Raw genomic sequence first — 16,067 nt, 5'->3', positions numbered from 1 at the left:
AATGTGTGAAAGTGAAAAGTGAAAGTGAAGTCGCTCAGTCATGTCTGACCCTTAGCGACCCCACGGACTGCAGCCCACCAGGCTGCCCCGTCCCTGGGAGTCTCCAGGCAAGAACACTGGAGTGGGTTGCCATTTCCTACTCCATTGGGCCAGAGCTAGATCTTTTTAAAAATCTCTGTGTGTCTAAGTTCTAATGCAGTTGCAGGCAGAGAGTGAGCGGGCGTAATAAACTTTAAAGGACAAAGAGCGGATGAACAAATGAACGAGTCCTAGCCCACCCTCCTGGGTTACGAGGATGACCTGAGAGAGAGCGTGTGGCCCTGCCTTACAAGTTGTCGGCAGTTTTGATGACACCGTGGGGCCTGCAGATTCATGGCTTCATTTCAGGGTGAGGCTAGGCTGAAAGAGACAGCCGCTCAGGCGTGTCCTACTCTTTGTGACCCTGTGGACTGTACAGCCCATGGAAGTCTCCAGGCCAGAATACTGGAGTGAGTAGCCTTTCCTTCTCCAAGGGATCTTCCCAACCCAGGGATCGAACCCAGATATCCCACATTGCAGGCAGATTCTTTACCAGCTGAGCCACCAGGGAAGCCTCTTGGGACACAGTTCCCACTATTGGGAATCATCAAATGACTGATTCTATTCAACCAGAAAAATAGCTTCTTTTAAATCTCCTTTACTACCTACACATAAGATTTCCTCAATAATGCCTCAGAGCACTTTGGTTTTTTAGCTTTGTTGGAAAACATTGTAAGCTGTGACACACACTATTATTCAGTTATTCTGAGTCAGCCAGATGTGGACTTTGAGCCTGGTTCTTCCCACTGCCTGTTGCAGGCGCTAAACCTTCTGCTTGCTCTCAGTGTTCCTGTGTTTAAAATAGGAACAGTAATCCCTACCCCCTTCAGTAATTAAAGAACTCAATCAAACAAATTAAATCATATAAACTTCCTTTCACAAACTTACTACTCATGGAATGTAGGTTCTTCTTTTTATCTCTCCAACTGAATTCAATTTAAAAATAGCCCTGATTGAAATGAGAAAAGAATTGAAAATAGTGGAGCGGGAACATCACACTCTGTAAAGAAAGTGAAATTGTTAGTTGCCCAGGCGTGTCCAACTTTGCAACCCCCTGAACTGTAGCCCACCAGGCTCCTCTGTCCATGGAATTCTCCAGGCAAGAATCCTGGAGTGGGCTGCCATTTCTTTGCCAGGGGATCTTCCCAACCCAGGGATCAAAAACAGGTCTCCTACATTGCAGGTAGATTCTTTACCATCTGAACCACCAGGGAAGTTTCTCCAATTAGTTTGCCATTATTCAGAATAAATTCAGTATTCAGGTCACAACGCAGCTGCTTTCTCTATTGTTTCATAGATTTAAGAAATGGCTCTATATCACATGGATCCAGTGCACAGTTTTACTCTTTTTCCACGGAGATCTGGGCTGGAAAGGTTTGGTTGATGAGCTGTAGATGGGTGCTGTCCGTCAAACGTGATGCCGGATTTCAGTGTCCCCACGCTGTTCTCCTTCCTTGGAGGGGCGTCTTCTTCCCTGCTGAGGGGAGTCAGCCGCTTGCCAGTCAGATACACACAGCATCTGCTCATTCACGTGGTTTTGCTCAATAAGAGTTATCGATACATTCATGCTTCTCGATATTTCTTTTCCCCAATTTTCTGGAACATTTAAGGGAGTTTGTAACCCCCTTCTGTCCGCAGATCAACTCCAATAATCTTTGGTAAATAATTATTTGTGTCTACTGTGTAGCATTTCTCCCCCAAACTTTCAAATTGGAAGAATTCTCTGGGCCACAGAAAAATGTGTCTGATTGCATTCTGTTCAAAGAGACTGAGCAATAAAATCTAGGACGGTGGATAGCTGTAGCTGGTGGGACGCCTTGCCTTAACGCAAATTTCGAAACAACTTCTTGTGGTCCTTAGTTTATGGCTTCAGCTGGGAATTTTACATGCAGTTGCCTGATTGTGGCAGGCAATGCGTACTTACTCAGGCCCTGCTTGTCCCCAGGTAGGTTGTCATCTATAACTCAGGGCTTGTCCCTGTTGGGTCCGGCAGCTGTGAAATGTGGCTGCAGCTCTGGGTGGTACAAATGGCATTAATGACCTCAAATGGGCATCAGCCAAATGGAGTCATTGGGTTTAGGAATGAACCATATCCTCCACTTAGATCAAGGATCAAACTTTTATTCTGCCTACTTCCAGGAAAACATGTTTTGTTGTTTATATTGAGCAAATGTGTCATCCATAAAATGAGGCAAATTCCAAATAGATGTTCTTTTTATTTGGTGTGCTGTTTTTTTTGTAGATACTCTACATATGCATAAATAAATAGAAAGCTGATGTGCTTTGCCTTAATTTCTCGAAATGTATAAATTCCCATTCACTCCCAAGTATACATGAAGGTAATATAAAATGCCTAACATAAAAATTCTAAAAACCCTGACTTCACCGTATGAGTAGTTTACCAACTCAAAAAAAGCGATGACAAAGGCAGCATGTAAACGTGTCCATGAAAATCTAAGCGACCTCATTGTTTACTCCTTGGGGAAATTGACGTAGTCTGAAATTTTGCTTAAACCGTGTATTTTAACTGACAGCAGGGACATAACTTGGTGATTAAATGAAGACTTATTTTCAATTACACCTAAAAAGTAATTTGTCCCTAGATGAAATAATCTTTGTGGTTTAAGTGCAATTAGATAGAAATTATGGTTTTTAAAAATGCAGATTATCCAATTTATGTGTTTATTTTAAGCAGGTAAAATGTCTGGGTTATAAGAGGTGCTGTGGTGAAGTGGCCAAAAAGACCATTCGGGGATCAACAGTGCTTGAATATTGTTAAACTGTTTAACACAGTGAGAGAGGTTTAAGAGGGAGGAGACAGAAGTATACCTGTGGCTGATTCATGTTGATTTATGGCAGAAACTAACACAATATTGTAAGGCAATTATCCTCCAATGGAGAAAAAAACAACTAACATACTGATACCTTCATTAAGTAAAATGCAATATAATCAATGCTAAACCAAAAATTCAGATAAATTTAGGATTAATCTAAACTAGCCCTCAAGTATCTGAGGCCCTGAGCACTCTAAGAAGAGGAAGATGAAAAGCTGGAGAAGCAAGGCCCACCCCTTTGTGTTCTTATGAGTGCAGAACTTATGAGTGCAGAACAGAGTTTCGCAGAAAGCGGTAGGTGGTCGTCGAAAGCGGGAGGTGTCGTCGACTAGACTCCGCAGGCCGCTTCCGTCTGTGGTGCAGTCCTTCCTTCCTTCGCTCTTTTCTTTCTTCCTTTCTTTCTCTTTTTCTTTCTTTCAAAAACCCTTTAAAAGCCTGAAAACCACAAACTTGGCCCACAGGCTGTAGTTGTCAGATGTCTCATCTAGGACGTTAACTTGATATTCTCCTTTCTGAGCTTACATTATAGAAAAATGAATTGAAATGTGTCCTGCACCTTTTGGGATCTGTAAGTGTCAAAGCTGCCTTCTTTATAATCTTGCATTCTTCTTTGTAAACACAAACTCTATTATGTTTATCCTTCTATGCTAAGATCCTAACCCAATGCCTGATATACAGTAGGTTCTTAGAAAATACTTGCCATGCAAAAACATGCTTATTTTCATCAAAACCGATAGTATTGAAAGGATGGCTTCAGTTCTGAGAGTTGAATTTTTTACCATCAGCCTTAATTGGAATATTTCCTTATGTCACCCCATCCCAACCCTCCCAGTTTTCTGTAGAATTTAAAGCATGGAAACTAACAGAAACAATTTACCGAAACTATTACCTCTATGAGCAATATTTGTGTGTAGTGCAAACACACTGTTAGAGAGTGAAAATACCGTGAAGGGATAAGATAAATTCTCGACTGCTGTTTTTAAAGTGTCTTAAAGCTCATTTTGTGTTTATTTGTTGGGCCTCCTTGATTGTAAAGTGGTGTCCTTGAGGGCAAAACCAGGACCCTTTCTCTCTCATATTTCTTCCATGATTCTTTCCCCGCCACCCCTCCCGTGGCCTCCTCCCCTCAAGGTGATGAAGTGCTCACTGCTCCACACCCAGTGGGAGCTCAATAAATGCCAAGTCCTGTGCTTGCCTTCAAGACGGTCCCTCCCCTTTCCATTTTCTTTTTCTCTTCTTGCCAAAAGGTTGCAACGACGTTTCCATTTGTGTAGAAAAGCATGCATTTTCAATCTGCCAAATAAAAGCAAGATGAACAATTTAAAGTGGCTTTAAATAAATTGATTTTCTGTTCCTCCCCCTTTCTTTCCCCAAAATATTGACACTAAGCCACAAGACACAATGAGCTAGTGGTTTGCAAACTTAGATTACGATTGACTGATATGTCATCTGCAATGATTCATTTCCCATCACTAAAAGAAGAGGAAGAGGGCAAGCTACTGCATTCTCACTATTGAAGTCCTGACATCTCCAAAAACACGTGTGATGTTTATCCATCTCTCCCAGTCTGAAGAAGAACTGGAGCCTGGCTTTGTGGATTTCAGAAGCATGTGTGATGGCACCTGATGCTGTTGAGACATTTTTTTAATGTGGGCTATGAACGTCGGCGTTGATTGGCTTCTGTCTGCCTTCCTCTCAGTGGTCTGTTGCCATCCGGTCACTCAGTCGTGTCCGGCTCCAGCGCACGGACTGCGGCCCGCCAGCCTCCCTGTCCTTCACCATATCCCCGAACGGCCTGGGTTTTGGTGAATGTGAGTTGCACTAAACCTTTCTGCTGGGCAGGTGTAGGGACATGAGGATCTACAAAAGAGGGATATGAGACTGTTTTCCCCACAGCCCCAGTACACGGACCATGGAAATTTGGGGGATCATTCTGAGGAGCTGCAAGCCTGGGTGGGGTGAGCCGAGAGGCGGGTCTCCACAGCACAGCAGGCGGCGCGAGGGAAATCACGAGGGTGTCCTGGCCCCTGCCTCCCACACCTGCCTCTGGGTCCCCTGCTGCAATTTTATGGGCGTGAGAAGGCAGGTTTGACGCCAGGGGACACAGTCTCTGCCAACAGCTGCAGACAGTCAGCTCACCAGACAGTAAAATGTAAAGAGGGGGGAGGGAGAGAGAACCTTTGAAGTTTACAAAAAAGCATGACTTTGACCACTTTCTTTTTCCTTTTCGAATTGGTGTCCCAGGTATGCTGAGAGCCACCATCGGCTGACTTTACAAGGACAGATCCACTTCCTCCCCGCACTGCAGGGCCGCACGGTTCGGTTCTCGGCCTCTTAATTCCAGAGCCCAGGGGCCTTCATTCAGAGACAGCATCTGTAGGGAGCAGACGAGAAGTGTGGATTTTGGCTGAAGGTGTGTAGTAAGGGGTGAAGCTCTGCCAACACACACCCACAAGTGTGCAGAGCGCTCTCTGGATTCAAGTCGAAGGGGAAAGGGCACAAGCCCCCACCGCGCCCCTCATCTGGTCCCCCTGGGCTTACTCAGCTGTGTCCTTAAAGGAAAAGCGTAAAGAAGTGAAGAGGAGTTGTGGCACTGCGTTTTCCTCTTATTTTCCCGTCTCAGTTTTAGCTTCCACTGAATGCTTTTCCTTTCCACTTTGCTTTCAGTATTTCTCTCTCTTTGTTTAAGAAAAGGATTTCAGGATTTTAGCTGCTCTGTCACTTTTATACAGTTTAGTAGGAGATGTCCTGGAGAGTGTGTGTGCATCTGTGTTTGTGTGTATGTCTGAATCCCATAGAGCAGATCTTCAGGAGACCTTGCTGGACTGTGGGGTTTGGGTCTGAAGTCTGAACCATGCACATGAGAAAAGCATAAAGGATTCTTTTCAAATTACATAACAGCCTCGTATTTGGCAGTTCTGTGATTTCCAGATAACTTTGTTTGTTGGGTCATTTAACAATGTTGAATGGTGTTAACATCATTTGTTAACACCATTTAACATTTTAGCAATGATCTTAACTCTCTGTTTAAAGAAAGGTAGGCAAAATGAATCAGATTTAAACTCTTTGATGTTCAATTCTAAAATAAGAATTAGGGTCATTTTATAATGACTGCTTCTAGGCCACCATAATATTTAAAGAAAACAAAGAATCTCAGCGTTCTGTTCCTTTTTCTTCAAAACTATTAAAAGGAACATAAATACTGACACCCTTTTTGTAGGAAATTAACCTAGAAACCAACCCATGGATCCTTCCATTTCCATCACTGAAATGCTCAGGGTCTCACTCGGTGGGTGTAAGAGTTCAAACCAATCTCTGAATTCCCTGGGACTCCATTCCCACTTTCGGGGACAAGGCATGTGGCCTCAACCTTTTCTGTCCAATATTGTAGCCACTGGTCATCTGTGACTATTTACATTTCAAGTTAATGCAATGGTTGATGTCCAGTCACTAAGTCAGGTCTGATTCTTTTGTGACCCCATGGACTACAGCACACCAGGCTTCCCCGTCCCTTACCATCTCCCAGAGGCTGCTCACATTCATATCCGTTGGACTGGTGATGCCATCCAACCATCTCATCCTCTGTCACCCCCTTCTCCTGCCTTCAGTCTTTCCCAGAATCAGGGTCTTCTCCAATGAGCTGGCTCTTCTCATTAGGTGGCTAAGGGATTGGAGCTCCAGTAACATTAAAAATTTAATCCGCAGTCGAGCAGCAGCATCTCAAGCGCTCACCAGTCCCAGGTGGCTGGTGGCCGCTGTACTGTTCGCCCCTCTGATCCAAACCCCAGGCTGTAAGACGCTTCTGGCAGTGTGCTACTCACTTTCCTTCATTAACTTTCTTGGTTTGTCCACATCCCTCTTTGTCGTTTTGGTGTCCTACTATAGGATTTCCCCGGTAGCTCAGTTGGTAAAGAATCCACATGCAATGAAGGAGACCCTGGTTCAATTCCTGGGTTGGGAAGATCCCCTGGAGAAGGGAAAGGCTACCCAAATCCAGTATTCTGGCCTGGAGAATTCCAGGGACTGTATAGTCCATGGGGTGGCAAAGAGACGGACATGACTGAGCGACTTTCATTTTTGCTTCACTTTTTATTAAGCAGTTTTATTTTTGGTCTCCTTAAATCTTTATTTTTGACAGCAGTTACTTAATGTTAATCTCTTGGAAGCTTGTATTTTCTGTATAAATACACTTATAATTAACATTCAAAAAACTAAGATGGTGGCATCTAATCCCATCACTTCATGGCTAATAGATGGTGAAGCAATGGAAACAGGGATAGACTTTATTTTCTTGGGCTCCAAAATCACTGCAGATGGTGACGGCAGCCATTTAAAAGATGCTTGCTCTTTGGAAAAAAAGCTTACAAACCTAGCCAGCATACTAAAAAGCAGAGACTTTACTTTGTCAACAAAGGTCCATCTAGTCAAGGCTGTGGTTTTTCCAGTAGTCATGTGTGGATGTGAGAGTTGGACCATAAAGAAAGCTGAGCGCTGAAGACTTGATGCTTTTGAACTGTGGTGCTGCAGAAGACTCTTGAGAGTGCCTTGGACTGCAAGGAGATCCAACCAGTCCATTCTAAAGGAGATCAGTCCTGGGTGTTCATTCGAAGGACTGATGTTGAAGCTGAAACTCCAATCCTTTGCCTACCTAATTCGACGAGCTGACTCATTTGGAAAAGACCCTGATGCTGGGAAAGACTGAAGGCAGGAGAAGAAGGGGACGACAGAGGATGAGATGGTTGGATGGCATCACCAACTCGATGGATATGAGTTTGGGTAAATTCCCGGAGTTGGTGATGGACAGGGGTCCTGGCGTGCTGTGGTCCATGGGGTTGCAGAGAGTCAGACACTACTGAGTGACTGGACTGAATTGAACTAGCCATTTGCCTAAAATCCATCTGTTATAATCCATTGGTTGTTAAATCCATTCTCTCCCAACTTGTTTGGAATGCCATCTTTTTCACAGACTCCACTTTAAAGGACATTTGGACTTTGCACTTTCTATCATTCTGATTGGTTCCTGTGATGGCACTGTACAGAAGCCCATAGACTGAATTGTCCCTGGTTACTTCTTCTAGACGTGGTGCTCACATTTTAAATAGCACTCATCAATTTTAGGCTTCCCCTGTAGCTCAGCCAGTAAAAATCTGCCTGCAATGCAGGAGACCCAGCTTCGTTTCCTGGCTCAAGAAGATCCCCTGGAGAAGGAAATGGCTACCCACTCCAGTATTCTTACCTGGGAAATCCCAGGGAAAGAGGAGCCTGGCAGGATATAGTCCATGGGGTCGCAAGAGTTGGACACGACTTAGCAACTAAACCACCACCATCAATTTTGGCTGATTAAGTAGAGGGGCACTAGAGAGTCATGGTGTGAGTATAATAATTGATAAAACCATCTGGATTGGTTTGGTAGTGAGTTAAAATGAAAAACTGGTTTATTCTTGACTCATTTAATGTAAATATGTTTAAAGTGAAGATACAATCATAGATTCATTTAACAACTTTTTGACGGGGTCAAGGCTTTTCCTTTAAAGTAGGGTTTGCTGATTAGTTTCCTGTGGCTTTTCTTGTATCACCAACAACTTGAATGCACTATTCACGTTTCAGATTTCTGGTTACATGATCAGTTAAACACTCCTGGCACCAGACCCAGATGCAGAATCCTTTTCAGACCCTTCTCGTTTTCTCACTTGACCGAATCCGTTGGTTGTCTTTTAGGTGACTTACTTGTATTGTGTCTTCCCAAAGCAGACAGCACGGTGGTTCACCCCTTCCAGTTATACTTTTCCAGAGTATGTGAACAGCTCATTAAATTATATAACTCTAATTATAGCTATACTTGGCGTTGGAAGGGAACTAACACAGGTGACCCCCGATGACCGTCACTTTGGTGATGGATGGAGCCACGCGGTCACAACAGAAGGTCCTGCCCTCTGGCTTAACTGGCCCTGGTGCCTGTGGGCGTATTTCAAGGAGCGCCGAGGGCTAGTCTGCTTGGTGGCTCAGTGGGGATTCGGGGAGGTTCTCGGGTGGGGAAGCGCCCCACCGGTTGGGAGCACCAGCAGCTACGCTCTCGGTCACTCGCTGTGACCACAGGGTGAACCGCGAGGTCCTCCTGAGCGTTCAGTGTGGCAACACCCAGGACGGTTTAGAGGCCAGAACCCTGGGGGCTGTCCCCCCAGCACTCTCGTCCTTCTCCCTGCCAGATCCCCCACCCTTGTGACTAACACCCCAGACTCACGGTGGCCGAGGCCAGGCCTTCTGCCCATCCCTGCACCCTCCCACGCTGGGCCTGGCTGCTGCTGTCTGCGCCTGGACCAACAGCCTCTGTGTTCACTCTGCTCTTTGTTACACCCATGCTCGTTAGCAGAGCGACTTCAAAGGGACCCCTAGCATCCTGTTAGCCTCCTCCTCAAAATACTTCAGTGTCGACCCAGTGCTCCTAAGATAAAGATGAAAGCCTCAGTCTTGAGGGACCCTGTGTCCTCATGTCCCATCTCACTGGCTTTTGAATCCTGAAGTGGATGGAGGGGGTCTTCACCGGGGCCTCCTACACGCTTTTCCATCCTGCTCCCTCCTCCCTGTCCCTCCTCCCTTCCCCTCTATCCCATCCTCCCTCTCTCGGAGGGGTCCCCATCCTCACCCAGCTGCAGTTTCGGGTGTATTTCTGTGGCTCTTTGGTTAATGACATCTGTGTCCCCTGAGGAACTCAGACCTCTTGGGGAGAGGAATCCAACGGGCCCACCATGGCTGGCACAGGTCTCAGCAAGCACTCCATGCATCATTTATGGGATATTCATTGGAGCAGAAGGTAATTACAATAAAGCCTCTAACAGAGTCTGACATGTAAGATGCCCTTACACACACACACACACACACACACACACACACACACAATTTCCTTTACCCTGTCCTTTCAGTTAATCAATAGGACCACGTTACCTATTCCACGAGGTATTTCGTATTGGGCTGCATGTGATGTGGGCGACATGTGAAATGGCATTTACCTTCAAAGTTATTTCTAGACCATTTGAAACAAGCAGGTCTGAGACCACATCTTGACAGATGCAAAGACTGGAAATTTCCCATAGAAAAGTTGCAGCGATTTCCTCAGTGGGCTTGTGGTAAACTGAAGACCCCTTGGAGGAAGAAATGGCAACCCGCTCCAGTATTCCTGCCTGGAGAATCCCATGGACAGAGGATCCTGGCGGGCTGCAGCCCGTGGGGTCACAAAGCGCCGGACACGACGGCGCAGCACCTACAAGCTGCTCTCCATAAATCTCCACCTCCGTAAGCAAGTGTCACAGTTGCTGATGATGCCAAATTGCAGCTTATTTTTAATGATATTAGACTTTTCCCTCCCCTGGGGGGAGCACTGGGCTGGGCAGGCAGCCTTTGATCCCGCCTAGGTGTGTTAACACCGGAACAGCAGGGAGCCCCAGGCGATCGCTCCCCGCCCGGCCCACCCCCACTGGCTCAGCACCGGCTATCTGCTCGGCCTGATGAAGGAAACTGCTTGAAAGGGCCCAGGCCCTCGGTCATAGCCGCATCAGCTGTGTCCACTGGGGGGAAAATGGTTTAAGGAAAACAGTGTGAGAGTCGCTGGTTAATTTGAGTCAACAGTGAGTATGAGATTTGGGACTTCTAGTTTATCTTTTGCAGTGTCTGCAAACCTTTCTGCAAAGCTGCAAAGCACTGGGGGGCGGGCAGGGCGCTTCTCATTCTGCTTTTCTGGAGCTCTGAACCCTGCCTGCGTTCCTCGCTGGAGGTGCTGTGGACCCCCAGCCCACCCCTCAGACCCCCGGATCCCTTCCACAGGCAGCAGACCCACCTCCCAGCAGGTGGTTCCAGGGGCCGCTGCCCCACCCCGAGTCCGCACCCTGCCTGCTGGGCAACGCGGGACCCCTGGAGGGGCATCCTTGACCACCCTCTTCTCTCGGGAGACAGGCTGACCTCCATCCGCAGAGGGCTCCCGCCGCCTGGATGGAAGGGTTTTCCTGATCTCCCGGGGCCTCGGCCTGCAGGTCTGGAGTGGGGCTTGGCTTCCCTGCCAGAGACCCAAGCCGGGGTCTCTGCAGAGAGAGCCTCAGATCCGAGCACTAGACCGGTGGTCAGAGACAATGCCCAGGCCCTTTGGCTTTGCAGAAAAGACAGAAAATAGTGAAACAATGTTCATTAAGAGGAAAACAGTACAGTATGCGTGTATAGACACACGGGCAGACTCAGGGAAAGGCAGAGTTGCTGAGCTGTGCCCTCTTGGCAGGTTGACTTACTTTCATGGAGTATTTCTTCCAGGTTTCTTTGGCCAGTTGTTTTAACTTCCCTGGTTTGCGGTCCATATTTGGTCCATATTTATCTCAGGATCCTCCCAAGTGGGCGCACGCATCTCTTAGCTAAGATAGATTTTACTGACCAGTGTCTGAACCTGCGTCTCCTGCATTGGCAGGTAAATTCTTCACCAGTGAGCCATCAGAGAAGTCTGTCTGTACAACACCATTTTAAAAACATTTTTGAATATCACCCAGGGTGTATATAAAATAAAGGCATATTTTTAAAGAGTCAATAACTTAAAAATTATGGAAAATCATTGAAAATGCAATTGCTGATGTAGTGACAGCTTTGGCAGGAATTAAGGAGAATGAACCTGGGGCAAAGTTATAGACCCAGAATCGTGTGTGTGTGCTCAGTCGCCCAGTTGTGTCCAACTTTTTGCGGCCCAGGGTCTGTAGACCGCCAGTCTCCTCTGTCCGTGGGATTTCCCAGGCAAGAATACTGGAGTGGGTTGCCATTTCTTTCTACAGGGGATCTTCCCAACCCAGGGATCAAACTCAAATCTCCTGCATTGCAGGCGATTTCTTTACCACTGAGCTCCCTGGGAAACCCAGATGCAATATCATATGTGTAATTAATTCATTGAATCCTCCTAGGTAAATTCAGGTGAAATGAGTGGAATCCAGAAATGGGCAAAGATATTATTCATCTGATTATTAAAAATAAAACATAAGCTGTGTGAGGATTGTTATAATGACAGGTGTCATGACGTGGGCCCTGGCCACTCACTCTTGTACCATGCAGAGGTTACTGGTCCATTTTGAATGAGACACTTGTAAGATTTTAGTGTCTGATAAATGCAAAGAAAGAGTTCCAAATTTGCTGACCTTCTCTGAGATAATAAACAACTATTGGATCGCTACCTGGTAGACTTTAAAAATCTAGCCAAGACCCTGCAAGGTAAAGATAAAATTATCACATTTTATTAACTCTAGTCCACAGTTTGCACTGGGGTTTGCTCTTAGAGGTGTACATTCTGTAAATTTTGACAAATGTGTACTGCTGTGTGTCTCCGTAGCATCATACTGGTTAGTTTTACTGCCCTGAAAATCCTATGCTCAGCCTGTTTATCCCCCAACTCCTCAGCCCTGGCAACAGTGACCATTTTATTGTCTCTTTGGTTTCTACTTTTTCCAAATGTAGTATCGTTGGAATCGTACAGTATGTAGCCTTTTCAGAACGGCTGCTTTCACTTGGGAATGTGCGTGTAAGATTCCTCGTGCCTTTTCACGGTTTGACGTCTCGTTTCGTTTTAGTGCTGAACCATATTCCATCGTCTGGATGGACCCCGCTATTTATTCATCAGCTACTGCAGAGCATCTTGGTTGCTTCCAAATTTTGGTGATTATGAATAAAGCTGCTATAAACAACTGTCTTTGTGTGGACATTAATATTCCCCTCTTTTGAATAAATACCAGGGAGCATGATTGCTGAATCTTGTGGTCAGAGTATGTTCAGTGTTATTAGAAACTGCCAAACTGTCTTCCAAAGTGTCTGTACCATTCTGTGTTCCCGTCAGCAGTGAATGGATCCTGGTCAGCATTTGGAATTGTAAGTTTTCCAGACCAGACAATGGCCATTCTTTTCTTCTTTTAAAACTTTTTATTTTGTATTGGAGTATAGCCAATTATCCGTCTAGTCAAGGCTATGGTTTTTCCAGTGGTCATGTATGGATGTTAGAGTTGGACTGTGAAGTAAGCTGATGGCTAAAGAATTGATGCTTTTGAACTGTGGTGCTGGAGAAGACTCTTGAGAGTCCCTTGGACTGCAAGGAGATCCAGCCAGTCCATTCTAAAGGAGATCAATCCTGGGTGTTCATTGGAAGGACTGATGCTAAAGCTGAAACTCCAATACTTTGGCCACCTCATGTGAAGAGTTGACTCACTGGAAAAGACTCTGATGGTGGGAGGAATTGGGGGCAGGAGGAGAAGGGGACGACAGAGGATGAAATGGCTGGATGGCATCAGCGACTCGATGGACATGAGTTTGAGTGAACTCCGGGAGTTGGTGATGGACAGGGAGGCCTGGCGTGCTGTGATTCATGGGGTCGCAAAGAGTCGGACACGACTGAGTGACTGAACTGAACTGAACTGATAGCCAATTAACAGTCCATCCTAAAGGAAGCCAGTCCTGAATATTCATTGGAAAGACTGATGCTGAAGCTGAAGCTCCAATACTTTGGCCACCTGATGAAAGAACTGACTCATTGGAAAAGACCCTGATGCTGGGAAAGATTGGAGAAGGCAATGGCACCCCACTCCGGTACTCTTGCCTGGAGAATCTCATGGACCGAGGAGCCTGGTGGGCTGCAGTCCATGGGGTCTCGAAGAATCAGACAGACTCAGCGACTTCACTTTCACTTTCACACATTGGAGAAGGAAATGGCAACCCACTCCAGTGTTCTTGCCTGGAGAATCCCAGGGACGGGGGAGCCTGGTGGGCTGTCGTTTATGGGGTCGCACGGAGCTGGACATGACTGAAGCAACTTAGCAGCAGCAGCAGCTGGGAAAGATTGAAGGCAGGAGGAGAAGCAGACGACAGATTGTGACACGGTTGGATGGCATCACCGACTCAATGGTCATGAGTTTGAGGAAGTTCTGGGAGATGGTGATGGACAGGGAGGCCTGGTGTGCTATAGTCCGTGGGGTCGCAAAGAGTCGGACACTACTGAGCTGAACTGAACAGATAGCCGATTAACAATGTTGTGATAGTTTCAGGCGGACTCAGCCATCCATGTCCAGGTATCTGTTCTCCCCCAAACTCCCCTCCCATCCGCCACATAACATTGAGCAGAGCTCCATGTGCTGTCCAGTAGGTCCTTGTTGGTTAGACACTGGCTGATCTAGCAGGTGTGTGGTGGTATCTCATTTTAACTTGCATTTCCCTGATGACATATAATGTAGAACATCTTTCCAAATGCTTCTCTGTATGTCTTCTTTGGTCAGTAGTCTTTTAAGATCTTTGGCTCATTTTTTGATTGTACAGATTTCTGATTGTTGAGTTTCAAGTATCTTTTGTATATTTTCAATACAAACCCTCAGATATTTTTAATGATTTGATGATGATGATGATGATGATTGGCTGCAGCTTGTGGGATCTTAGTTCCCTGACCAGGGATCAAACCCAGGGCCTTCTGCAGTGGAAACTCAAAGCCTTAACCCCTGGACCGCCAGGGAAGTCCCCCTTCAGATATGTTTTTGCAGATATTTCCTTGAGTCCCTGACTTGTTTCTTTAGCGTTTTAGCACTGTCTCCCTCAGAGTCTACGTTTTTCATTTTAATGAAGTCCAGCACATCAATTTTTCCTTTCATGGACTATGCTGCTTTTAGCGTGGTAGCTTAAAAACTCCTTGCCAAAGCAAGGTCACCTAGCTTTCCTCCTGTTCTCTTCTAGAAGTTTTATATGTTTGCCTTTCACATTTGGAGGCCGCCAAGGTGGTACAGTGGTCGTGAATCCGGGAGACGCTGTTAAAAGACTGAGGAGACAAATCAGAGACTGGAGGAAATATTTGCAAGAACATTTCCGAGGGCGAACTTCCCAAGAACCCTCACATGCCTTGAATTAGATGATTATACTGTGGCTCTTGCTTACAAGGTTAATATACTATAATCGACTTTCCAATATACCAACAGTGAACGATTGCAATTTAAAGTTAAGAACATAGGCACCCTTGTGTCACTTCCAGTCTTAAAGGAGGAGAATTCAGTCTTTAACCTGTAATTGTGATATTGGCTGCGAGGTTTTGTAGATGTTCTTCATGAGGGAGAGGAAGTGCCTCTCCATTCCCAGGTTGCTGAGAGATTTTATGTCCCTGGGTACAGACTTGTTCAAATCATTTTTCTGTGCCAATGGATTACTTAGCCTGTTAATATGGTGGTTTGCACTAACAGACTTTTGAATATTGATCTAGCTTATACTTGCCTTGAGAACCCCATGAACAGTAACAAAGGGCAAAATGATAGGCTACTGAATGAGGAATTCCCCAGGTCAGTAGGTGCCCAGTATGCTACTGGAGCTCAGTGGAGAAGTAACTATAGAAGGAATAGAGGGATGGAGCAAAAGCAAAACCAGTACCCAGTTGTGGATGTGACCAGTGATAGAAGCAAGGTCCGGTGCTGTAAAGAGCAATAGTGCATAGGAACCTGGAATGTTAGGTCCATGAATCAAGGCAAATTGGAAGTGGTCAAACAGGAGATGGCAAGAGTGAACATAGACATTCTAGGAATCAGTGAATTAAAATGGACTGGAATGGGTGAATTTAACTCAGATGACCATTATATCTACTACTGTGGGCAGGAATCCCTTAGAAGAAATGGAGTAGCCATCATGGTCAACAAAAGAGTCCGAAATGCAGTACTTGGATGCAATCTTAAAAATGACAGAATGATTTCTGTTTGTTTCCAAGGCAAACCATTCAATATTACAGTAATCCAGGCCTATGCCCCAACCAGTAATGCTGAAGAAGCTGAAGTTAATCGGTTCTATGAAGACCTACAAGACCTTTTAGAACTAACACCCAAAAAAGATGTCCTTTTCATTATAGGGGATTGGAATGCAAAAGTAGGAAGTCAAGAAACACCTGGAGTAACTGGCAAATTTGGCCTTGGAGCATGGAATGAAGCAGGGCAAAGGCTAATAGAGTTTTGTCAAGAGAATGCACTGGTCATAGCAAACACCCTCTTCCAACAACACAAGAGAAGACTCTACACATGGACATCACCAGATGGTCAACACCGAAATCAGATTGATTATATTCTTTGCAACCAAAGATGGAGAAGCTGTATACAGTTAGCGAAAACAAGACCAGGAGCTGACTGTGGCTCA

This window comes from Moschus berezovskii, chromosome 10, assembly GCF_049115385.1.
Source record: "Moschus berezovskii isolate FMDL1 chromosome 10, NW_MosBer_1.0, whole genome shotgun sequence".
Taxonomy (NCBI): Eukaryota; Metazoa; Chordata; class Mammalia; order Artiodactyla; family Moschidae; genus Moschus; species Moschus berezovskii.
Note: the sequence above shows the minus strand (reverse complement) of the source record.